The 12,323-nt window shown below is 49.3% G+C and overlaps 1 pseudogene; it reads left to right on the forward strand.

Annotated features, from left to right (window-relative positions):
* The first annotated feature begins 8,703 nt into the window (after window positions 1-8,703).
* On the forward strand, window positions 8,704-10,639 carry LOC112066212 (RNA exonuclease 1 homolog; annotated as a pseudogene).
* The last annotated feature ends 1,684 nt before the right edge of the window (window positions 10,640-12,323 follow it).

The raw sequence follows: 12,323 nt of genomic DNA on the forward strand, positions 1-12,323 counted from the left end.
CACACTATTAAATCATAAGACAGGTGTTCATTTACCATTTGTTATTTTAATATAAAGAAACCTATGAATGCAATTCAACTTAGTAACACATTTTTAAAGAACAGTCATATCAATAGATACACAAAATTAGGTAATATAATTCAACATCCAAAGATGATTTTTTAAAAAACAAGCAAATTAGGAATAAAAGGGAATATCCTTAACATGATAAAACCACAAGCAAATATCAGACTGTTTTGAAGTGATTACAGTCAATGTCAAGGAAAAATTCCCTGCTTATTATTTATTATGCAAAAATAAAAACCCATGAAGGATTAGTTCAGGGTCAAACAAACTGGCCACTGGAACAAAACAGGGAGCCCAGAAAGAACCCAGACATATGGGGCACTAGAATGAGACGGGGTGCCCTATAAGTCAGAGAGAAGGGATGGGCATTCTACAAATGGCGCCAGCATCTTCGCCTACCTGGTTGAAATGTGGACCATTATGTCCTCACTTTCAACATACCCAAACGTAAACTCAAAGTTGACTGTAAACTTAAATATGAAAAAGTGAAACCACTTCTTTTTTTTTTGTAATTTATTTATTTTTGGCTGTGTTGGGTCTTCATTGCTGTGTGCGGGCTTTCTCTAGCTGAGGCGAGAGGGGGGCTACTCTTCATTGCGGTGTGCGGGCTTCTCATTGCGGTGGCTTCTCTTGTTGTGGAGCACAGGCTCTAGGTGTGCGGGCTTCAGTAGTTGTGGCTCGTGGGCTCTACAGCGCAGGCTCAGTAGTTGCGGCGCACGGGCTTAGTTGCTCTGTGGCATGTGGGATCGTCCCAGACCAGGGCTTGAACCCGTGTCCCCTGAATTGGCAGGTGGATTCTTAACCACTGCGCCACCAGGGAAGTCCAGGAAACCATTTCAAACAAAGCAAAACAAACCCCTTAAGGTAAGTTATAACAGACTATTTTATAATTTTGAATGGAGACAAATTTCTCGATTTGGACTAAAAAGGCACAGACCACACTCAAAACAAGTGATACCACATTTAATCACATTTAAATTTAAAGTATCTGTAAAATACAAGATACCTTAAACAAAACAAAGACAGCACGTAACTGATGGGAGAGGAATACCCGAGTATGCGGAGCAAGGTCTTAACAGAATCATAAGAACAAAACAAACCACCGATGGAAAATAGACAATTTACAGAAGAGGAAACTCAAATGAGCAGTAGACATGGGACATGATGCTCAGACTCACTAGTAACTAAGAAAGTGCAAATTAAAACCGCAGAGATGCCCTTTCTCACTCATCCATCAGAAGTAGAACCTCTGGCCATGGCTGGTGCGGGTGTGGCTGGAGGTGGAGAACAGTCTGGTGAAATCTGGTAAAAGATGCTCGTGCCTCAATGTATTTATTTCATAAATTCCACTCCTAGGCATAGAGCTAGAACAGTGCTTGTTCCTAAACTCAGGAAGACACATGTACCTTCAGGCATTGCTTGTAATGACGATCAAGTGGAAACAATTTAATAGTCCATGAGTAGGGAGATAAATAAATAATGATTTATTCACACAATAGAAGAGAACATATAGTAGCTAATATGAACAGGAGCTACATATGCCAACATGGATAAATCTCAGAAATTTAACGTTGAGTGAAAAAACCAGAAAGCTGCTGGATCAAATAAGCAGTATGAGAGCATTTGTGTAATATTATAGAATCATATAAAATGTGATGCTATACATTGTTATGAACACTTACGTTTATGGAAAATATATTTAAAAACCACGAATGGATGTGATAGTCTGATTCATGATAGCCAGGACCTCTGGGGAGACAGAGGGGGAGGCAGGATGGAATAATGGTTCCAAATGGGGAACTGAAGTAAAGATCCCGTGTCCTGGGTGGCTGCACGCGGTTGTATGGGATCTTACTCAGCACGTGGACCTGCCCACGTGGTCTGAGAGGGAAGGTGGGGTTGAGGCTGAACCCCACATCCCTCCTTCCTGTAGGCTTAGGTAGAGCAAATATTGGGATATGAGCCTAGAGTCTGAAGGCCCCCTCATCCCTCAGCTCACAGCGTCGTACTTGGGCTCTTTAGTTGCTAACACAAAGCCACTCAAGGCAGAGGGGCCCACACTGTCACCAATAAACCCAACAGCCGCTCTCAACCCCCTTCTTGCATACCTTCCGTTTGGGAGATCGAAAAAAAAAAAAAGCTTTCCCAGCCTTCTGTGCACCTAGAGATCGCCGGAGGATTCAGAACTGGCCACAGAGGAGAGCTGCTGGGCGCGTCTAGGAGAGGCAGGAGGCAGGGAGAAAACATTTCTCCTGCCTTCTTGGCTAAACTCTAGATGTGATTTTGGAGCTTCAGCAGCCATTCTGTGACACTGAAGTGAAGGCCGAGAGAATCAGAGAGACTGCAGGAAGTTCCTCAACTAACCCTGGGGCCCCCTGATAAGCCATCTAATTAATACGTTTTCTTAGATAGGGGTCATTTGTCAGACAGTTACCAAGATACCTATGGAATCCAAGTAACATTGAACAACTGGAGACCTCCACTGGGGAGTAAATATCGGGTACTGTATTAATAATATGTCCTATGCCCATCTCTCTGGCTCTTTTCCCAGCACAAATTCTAGCCACAAAGGAATGGATGGGTCCGGGTTACTCAGCACAATCCTGCCCACTGGAGGCTTTGAATCATGGGTGTCAGTTCAAGAGAGGAGAGTTTGGATGCACACTCCAAGAAATGTCCACTGCAGACCTGACTCAGATTTTAAGTCTGAGTCCTTTGCAAGGCCTCATATGCTCCCCATTTCCCTTCCCTCCTTCCAGCCTCTCCAGGGACTGATTTTATGATATTCGACAGGAGAGTCGGAGCAGGGATCAACAGCCTGGAGCTGTGGAGCGGATGGCTATTAATTACGAATAAAACAATTATAAAAATATTCGCAGGACACAAGGTAATATTTTACACCAACATACTAAAAGGCTACTCCTAAAATCCACTTTAACATCAATATTTTTGCTTCCCTTTCATTGTTAAGTACTTTTCCCCCTTATCTTTAACCTCGACATTATTAAAACGGCACCAGGAATCTATTTTAAAAATGTCACTGTGACATTTCTGCAAAAAAAATGACCTTACCATTTTATAGGTGCTGCAGTCATTTGGCAGGATACAACAATTTTTTTCCTCCCCCAGTAAATTAACATTCTAAAAAATGCTTGTTTAAAACTCTTTATTCGATTGTCATTTGTAAGTGGGCCAGAGCTTCCAGTCACACAGAATGAAGAATGGCTAAATTGCAGACAATTTCCAGGCTCAGGCGTCTTGCAAACTGTCTTTCATCTTTATCATGCTTCACATTTCATTTCCAAGCTGAGCTGAAGCCTTCACCGGGTTCAGAACCGTGTCTTAAGAGCTGAGGGTTCAAGAGATTCCACAAGCTAATGAACAGAGTTGAAAAGTGACTGTATGTCACTGCAGGCATAAATCAAACTTTTTTCCAAATGATTTGTGTTCTGCTTGTTCTTTCCTCATATTGCCTCTCAAAAAACAGAAATAGAGCTTGTCGAGTCCTTTCTTCTGCATCAGGAAACCACAAATGATGGCCCTACTCCTGTCCATCGTTATGACCCACCTGGTGGGAGTGACGATGGGGACGATGGTCATGCTGGTGTCACGGCTGCCGCTGCTGATGGTGACGCTGATGGTGAAGTTCATGGCGATGATGACGGAGACGCCGATGCTGGTGGTGATGGTGAAGTTCGTGATGACGATGACGGAGACGCCGATGCTGAAGTTCACGGTGATAACAATGAAGCCGATGCTGACAGTGTTGATAAAACCTGTAGCACCTGCATATTGAGGGCTGAATGCTTTTCTAGGTACCATGCTGGTCACTGTGTTCACATACTTCCTCTAATCCTCACAAGAGCCATATGAAGTAGACCCTCCTCTTATTACTATTATTAGTAGTAGTAGTAATACCTCCACTGAATAGATAAGAAAAGTAGGCTCAGTGAACGGACACACACACAATGTACTACACCTCAGGATGTGGAAGTCACAAATACTGTCCTTCACCTAGAACGTTTAGAAAGTTATTACTTTTTAGTCCTAAATGTAATATTCCTCTGTTTAGGAAGTAGAGGTTCCTGATTGGGGTTAGTTATCTTGCAGAAATCTGGAGGGGAGAGAAGGATCATGCCAGTGTGGAGGTAGTTAGGTGCAGAACGGGCCGTTGTTAGGGAAACAAAAGCATACTTTAAATTTCTCAGAAAAGTGCATGGTTATGGAAGACATGCTAATCATTGCCCTTCTCCCAAATTCAACATTACATCAACACTTAACAAATGTAGACGGAGCCATTACTCTACCCTAGATCCTTTGAGAGGCACGGTGGGTACCTCTGCTTTAAGCATCAGTCCCTACCAGCATGGAGCTTACTAGTAGAAGAAGCACGTGAAAAAATCACCCGACGCGAACAAGGGCAAATCTGGGGCTGCAGACTCCATCCCAAGCCCGCAGCTGAGTGGCCCAGGGCAGACCCCAGGCCCTGCACCAGCCAAAGTCTGCCTCCCGGATGGAAAACTGGGAAGGTGAGACCAAAGAGGCTTGAAGAGGCTGGTCACAGAGCTTCCCGGCTCGGGCCACTGCCCTGCAACGCCACGCACATGCAGGATGTTCTAGCAGAGGGAGAATTCATGAAGGAGGCAGGGAGGGGTGACCTGGGGCTGTGGGGAGAGGGCAGGGTGGAGGCAAACGTCGCAACATTCCTCTAAGACCGTCGCTGGGGCCTGGCTGGAGGCTCTTTCCGATGTTTAGACCACCTTCCTTCCTTCCTTTTTCCTGAACTAGTTAGGGCGGATTTCTGTCTTACCTAGATCAACAATCTTAGAAAAAACTCTGTTACGGCTGATGTGCTGCAGAAAAGTTCAGTATATGCATTTTTAAAGTCAAACGCATTTAGTTTTCCTTTTTCCTCAGTGATTCTCCTGACTTTGGCTGAAAAAGGTTCTGCTCTGAAATAAATGCTACGTTAGACACCGGAGACAAAAAGATGGGTAAGTGCCCGCTCCTGCAGCCTGCAGTCCGCTTGGCGGAGACGGACGGGAAGACAAGGAACCAAGGAAGCATGGAGGTCGCGTGTGAGCCACCGTGGGCAGAGGGGCCCGAGATGCCCGGGCATGTGAGTGATCCCTGGGGAGAAGCCAGGCCCAAACGTCCTGGAGAGACGGTCTCATGCCCACTAAACAAACAAAGAGACCACGGAGCACCCCCGAAATATAACAGAAACTCTTTCGAGATCAGTCTTGGGTACCACGGCATCAAAAGGAATAATCAAGAACTCACACCAGGAAGTAATTCAGTAAAGTGTGTTTGGCCATCACATCACGGTCACGACTATTTCCCTCGAAACCTCGCTGTTTCCAGGTCTCTGTTTAAACATCACCTTGTCACAGAGGTGTTTCCTGACCAACCTTGCGCATGGCATCCCCTCCACCCACACATTCACGCTCTATCCCTTGGTCCCACTTTATTTTTCTTCTTAGCATCTATCGTGCCCGGGCTGCATGACTCATTGTTTACCGTTTCTTCCCCTCTCCCAGAATGTAAGCTCCCTGAGAACCTGGCCTCCTCGCACCTGGGCACTGTGTCCACAGCTCTGAGAACGCTGCCTGGTGCCCAGTGGGCTTTCAACGAACACCTATTGAGCCAATACATTAATCCTAAAGAAAATGTGATTGTAAGTCCACCAACAACATACAAATCCCAGCAACAAGAGGAGTGCAGCCAGCACATCAACACCACCAACGCAGCAACAAATGTCGTTTAAGACATGCCTCAATCGACATGGTTCACATTTTTAACTTTACCTGGTCCGCAGGATGGCCCCATGAGCAGGTATGAGTGTCGTGGTTTCCAGGTGAAAGCTCATCAGGTGATGTGACTCACGACCTCCCAAGACCCCGCAGTGCAGTCTGTAGCAGAAACGGGATTTCCTTCCAGGTCTATGTAATTCCAAAATACGAGCTTGTAGCTTTCCCTTCTCCACCTAGGGAGGGAAGATTTTAACAGATTCTCATGGTTTCTGGAATGGTTTCCACGGGCTTAATTACTTTTGCACCTCCATCCCTTCCCGTAAAACGGCCACAGGCTTCCAGGTGTCCTACAGGTTCTGGGGACACATGCCCCAGGGACCTCTAGAGGACTCCACCCAACTCCCTGTACCAGCATCCGAAACAGCAGCCCCTGATGAACACCAGACTCTGCTGGAGGTGCTGTTTCCATGGGAAATGGATTTAACCGAGGCATCATTTCATATCTGTGATTTTTTAACAGTGGACTGAATTCTGTGTTAAGATTTGATTGGCTTGACATTTCTGCGATACGGCTCCCAGAACCATCACACAAGACCCAGGTGTTCACTGCTTCTGATCTCTTTGTATATTGGGTTTCTGGAATGTTTCCCAGCAACACACTCCAAAGACCCTAAAGATATAGGAAATGTTATTAAATTCTTTCCCCCTTGATGCTAGCTAGTTAGGTTACTATTTCATCATATATATATAAAGTAAACCACCTCATGATTTCAAACAGTTTTTGAAAAATGTGATTTCTGAGAAAGGTTTTTGTTTTGCTTCAGTTGTTACCTTGAGGGACACGGGGGTGCTAATGTTCAACCCTGGCTGTCCTCGCATCCATCATGCAGAGGGTAAGGGTCCCTCCACCGCCTCCCATCCTCCTGCCTTGGTCCCCTCCCACCCACTCCTGCTTCCCTTCCCCTGACAGACACACAGCCTCTTGGTGACCCGTAACTTCAGTCTACCAGTCTAAGGAATTTTCCAGGCCTCAACAGTTTCCTACTTCTCACCAGTCAATTAACCTTTCATGGTTAAGGTTTTCTCACCCGATATTCCACATTTACTTTTCTCCCGAGAGAGCACGGGGGCACGGTGGTACTAATGATACGACCATACGTTCAAAACAAATAGCTTATTAGAAGCATTGTTGCCTGAGAAACACAGGCCAATGTGTTTTTCCACTCAATTATACTTATCCATAAATATAATTTTAATTTGGTTTTCTCCTAGGCTTAAATACAAAATAACCATCTAACTTGCCTGATGCCTTTCCAGAGTCAAAACAGTAGCCTATATCAATTTTCTTTTGGTTTTCCACATTTTGAGCTGTCACCTGAGGATAGATTCCCTAGGCTAATGAGCATGAAGCTATACAATCCTTTAAAATACATTGACACACAAATATTATTTGTGGGAATGGAAAATGGTATAGCCACTCTGGAAAATATTTGGTAATTTCTTAGAAAACTGACCACGCAACTACCACACACCCCATCAACTGAACTCTTGGACATTTTCCCCAGAAAAATGAAAATGTATATTCATACAAAATCCTGTGCATGAATGTTCGTAACAGTTTTATGTGTAATAGCCAAAAAGTGGAAACAATTGAGATGTCTTTCAGTGGATGAACGAGTGGTCCATCCATATTATGGAATACTGATGTGCACAAGAATTAAGAGGAAGCCTGAGGGAATTAAGTACAGTGAAAAGAAGCCAATGCCAAAGATAACAGACTCCATAGCTCCATTTATACAATGTTCTTGAAATGACAGCATTTAGAAATGGAGAAGGGATTAGTGGTTTCTGGGGATGGGAGTGGGGGAGAAGGTTTGAAAGGACAAAGGAGAGAATTCTGTGCTGATGGGAAATGTTTTGTATATCGACTGTATCAATGCCTACATTCTTTTTTTTTTTTTTAGTGCCTACATTCTGATGGTGAGATTTTACTATAGTTTTGCAAGATGTTACTGAAGGGTAACAGAATACAGCACCCCAAAATATGACACGTTGGCATAAGGATTATTTTGAACCGAAGGCAATTGAGAAGAAGCAGATACAATAAAAGCTGTCTGTCCTCTTTCTATTTGCCTAAAAGCAAGACATACATTTGTAAAGATGCTCACCCCCAGCAGGAAGGCCAGAAGGCAATGACCAGGGACAGCTCTAGACCCTTAGCCCAGAGATGGCAGCAGAAGGTTGTACGTGACCAACATTACTATACAGACCTTTTCTTCCACTAGTTCCTCTATACATTTACCTTCCTACAATTTTCTGCTCCTAGAACCTCAGATTCCTTCTTCCTTTGTCTTGCCACTTCTTTACCAAGTGTATTGTTCTTTTATTAAGATTCTGTAGAAGCCCAATTTCTAACCACCCTTTCCAGTTACTCACCACCGATTAGTCCCCTGTGTACATGCCACGCACAGATTAATAAGCTTCTGTTTGTTTTCCTTTGTTATGTCTTTTATTATTCTAATTTGCAGGATCCCAGCCAATGAACCCAAGGTGGGTAGAGAAAGAGATGTTTTCCTCCTCCTTACCATTAGGGAGAACTAGACAAAGGGTATGCAGGATCTCTCTGTGTTATTTCTTACAACTGTATGTGGATCCACAATTATCTCAAAATAAAAGTCAATTACAAATACATTGGCAAATTGTTTTCTAAAAGGAAATGGCAAATTTTCCTACCAGACAACAATAGAAAAGCCAAACTGTATGACTAAGTCCAACAGCTTAGTTTCCAGGAATCGAATACGCATTTATCCACAGAAGAGCCTTCCAAAACCCGCCCTTAAAAGTGATGACATGGGCAAGCCTCCTCTTCTCTCCGGGGGCTGAGATGTGCACGGACGACTGCTTCTCGGCCAGCGGCTGGGCAGCCTGGACCGGCTGGCTGACTCCCTCTGGGCCTGCTGGGCCCGGCGGTAGCACACCTCCTGGGCAGTCGGGGGACGGGTAGGAGGCGCTGGGCCTCTGCTCGCGGGCTCCGCCTCCTTGCCTTGCTCGGAGAGGTGAGAGATCCTCCTCTTCTGCCCAGGAAACAGAGTGGTCAGCCCCGAGTGCCCCTGTTCCTCGGTCTTCTCCGTCGGGGGCTGCCGGGCCAGGCGGCCCTTGCCCTCCGTCTTGACAGCGGTGGACTCGTTGAAAATGCGCAGGCACTCCTCCGTGGGGTCGGAGTCAAAGTCGACCTCCTTCTCCAGGGCCGCTAGTAGGCCGTCGGAGCCCGCCCCCGAGGAGGAGGAGGGGGGGGGGAGGGGAGGACCGGCTGGCCGAGGGGGGAGGGGAGGCCTTGAGGCGTTTGGGCGGCCCCCGGGCGGGCGCCGCAGAGGCCCAGGCTGGAGCTGGAGCTGAGGCTGGGGAGGGCGGGCGGCCGCGGGGCGCAGCCCCTACAGGTGCCAAGAGGACCCTCTCGGCCATAAGCAGCCAGCCCCCCAGTGGCCCCGAGCCGGGCAGCCAGCCCCTGCAGACGCGCACGTTGTCGGGCATGGCATCCAAGACTCCCGCCACCGTGGCCCCCAGGCGTGTGGCGCACAGCCCACCCTTACAGAGTTTAAAGAAGCCCATTATCCCCAAAGAGTTCGGGGCAGAGTCTCCACTGCCACCCGCCAGCGCTATCTCAGCCTGTTCACTGAAGAGTGCCTCAAGTTTTGCCCTTCTAACCAGGAAGCCGTAGAGAAGGCGCTCAACGAGGAGGAGCCCCAGCAAGAACATCTACCTGAACGTGGCCGTGAACACCCTCAAGAAGCTGCGCGGCCTGGGCCCTGGCACCGGGCCTGGTCTCAGCAAACCCAGCGGCCGGAGGGCGGTGTCCCAGGAAGTGGCGCCGGGGGGCAAGGTGGCTGCCAGGCCCGGCTTTTGGCTCAGCCGTCCGCGCAGCCCCCGCGTGCAGGATCCGCAAGGGGCCGCCCAGTACAGCCGCCGCAAGGAGAAGCTGCGCACCGAGGCCCAGCTCGAGGAGAACGGCTGCCCCTTCCCGCACCCCGAGGAGCCAGGGGGCGCCGTCACCTTCACGGCCGAGGAGAAGCGGCCCAAGGCCGCCGCCTGCAGGGTCTGCGGCCGCTGCGGCGCCGCTGCGTGCGCGACGAGGCGTGTTACTAGCACTGGGGGCGGAGCCGCCGGAACCGAGGGGCCGGGGGCCGGGCGCCTCAGCGCACGTGCTGCTCGGCCGCCGTCGGCTCCGCCGGCCGGCAGGTCGCCAAGCAACACGTGCAGGACGGCCGGAAGGAAAACCTCGAAGGGTTTGTGAAGACTTCTGAGAAAGAACTTTCAGGAGATGCACACCCAGCCGTCTACGACCTCGACTGTGACATGCTTACACCTCGTACGGCCTGGAGCTGACGCGCGTCACGGTGGTGGGCACGGAGCTGCAGGTTGTGTACGACGCCTTCGTCAGGCCGGACGATGAGATCGTCGACTATAACACTAGGTTTTAAGGGGTGACCGAGGCCGACCTCACGGACACGAGCGTCTCGCTGCGGGACGTCCAGGCCACCTTGCTGAGCATGTTCAGTTCAGACACCAGCCTCATCGGCCACAGCCTGGAGAGAGACCTGCTGGCCTTGAAGGTCATCCATAGCACCGTGGTGGACACGTCCGTGTTATTCCCGCATCTCCTGGGCCTCCCCTACAAGCGCTCCCTGTGCAGTCTCATGGCCGACTGCCTCAGACGGATCATCCAGGACAATGTGCGCGGGCACAGCTCCAGTGAGGGCGCCAGCGCCTGCATGCACCTGGTGATCTGGAAGATCCGCGAAGACGCCAAGACCAAGCGGTGACCGCCGCCCGCCCGCCCGCCCGCCCGCCCGCCTCTCCTGCCGCCCCGGCCCGTTCTCTACCCCAGGCCTCTTCCAAAACAGTGCAATAAATCTCGAGAGCTAACCCGGTCCACGTCGCCAAGACACAGAAACCCGAGAGAACGGGACGAGCCGGAGGCCACGAGAGCCCAACGGCGAGGCTGACCCCGGAGCCCCGAGCCCCGCCACACCCCGCCGCCCGTCCCTGCCTCTCCGCCCCAGACCTCGGTCCTCTGGAGGCTGCTGCTGACTCGGCGGGCGAGGCCGGGGCCCTCCCGCCCGGCACCCCCGGCGGGCCCTGCTCGTGCCCCAGGCGGCGCGACCACCTGCCCCTGCTCCTTCCCGGGGGCGGGGAGCAGCCGGGCAGGCTTGTCCAGGGTTCGTTTGTGACAGGAGTTGTCTTGTTATTTTGCATTGTTATTTTTATTATTTGTAATTTAAACCGGATGACCTGCACAGTTGTCTTCCCCCACCCGGAGGAGCAAGACCCTGGTGCTGCCTTCCCTCCCCGGGAAAGGGGGCAGGGCTGGGAGTGGAGCGCCGGCACCCCAGCGGCCGCCAGGACCTGGGAGTCCTGGGAACCAAGCCAGCCCCTCCATCAGCCCCCAGGGCCTTGCCTTCTGGACGCCCCAGGGCCCGTCGGCCTCTGGACACTGCCTTCCCGCCAGAGCCCCGCCCTCCTCCGGGGGCTGTCTGTAAAGGCCCACAGCGCCCCGGTTCCTGCATCCCCTCTCCCCCACCCCCAGGCAGGGGCAGAATAAACGTTTGTATGGATTTTAGAAAAAAAAAAAAAAAGTGATGACAAGTTCTAACCAGAGATATAAAATTCTTTCTTGACAGTTCCGCTTATTCTCAACTCTGCTCTGGGCCAAGTAACCGCTAACGTTAATTCAAGTGAGGTGTTAATGTTTGATCTGAAGTCAAGTGTTACCTCTCCCAGCTACTCTTTGCATTTCGTCGGAAAGTTTAAAGTTAACTCAAAGGAGAGTTTTAGTGGACGCACAAGCAGGTGGAAATGTTTCTTTGATGCCCCTTAAGCCTCACAGAGGTGACTGTCCTGGCTACCGACCCCCACCCCATCTGACGCTGTGCTACATGAACCCCGGATTGCTGAAGATCACTCAGAGTTGACCAGCCAGTTGCCTAGCCAACGGTACTGCTGAGATGCCGAGTGGGATTTGTTTCCTCTGTGACTTACACTTTGGTCTGTAATGGAGTTTTTCTCCTGGCAAGGCTGCTGTCTTCATTCCCACGTCGTCCGCTGGGCGTTCGATCTTGAGGATCAGGTTGGAAGTTGATGTTTTGATTGTCTTTGATGTTTTCAAAGGGAGGAAAGGCTGTCAACTTTTCAAGTGGCACTCAGCTCTAGATAAAGAATGTTTCTGATTTCTAGAGTGTCTGTCAGACGCAATTATACGCTGATTGACCTGTTTGCCATTCAAATGTCTCCTAACGCTTGCTCCCATATTGGGAAATGAAGACCTTACTTCTATTCTTCTACTCAAGTCTGCCTGTTTTGAGAGTCCACCCGAGTTCTAAACTTTGGGGATGAAAAGCACCAGATGGTTGGCATATTTTTTTTCTGCACAGCTGACATTTTTCAAAATCAGTATTTTAAGCGCAACACAGAGGACACAGAATCTTGCCTTTATTTCAAAACAGGTAT

Source organism: Physeter macrocephalus, chromosome 14 (assembly GCF_002837175.3).
Source record: "Physeter macrocephalus isolate SW-GA chromosome 14, ASM283717v5, whole genome shotgun sequence".
NCBI lineage: Eukaryota > Metazoa > Chordata > Mammalia > Artiodactyla > Physeteridae > Physeter > Physeter macrocephalus.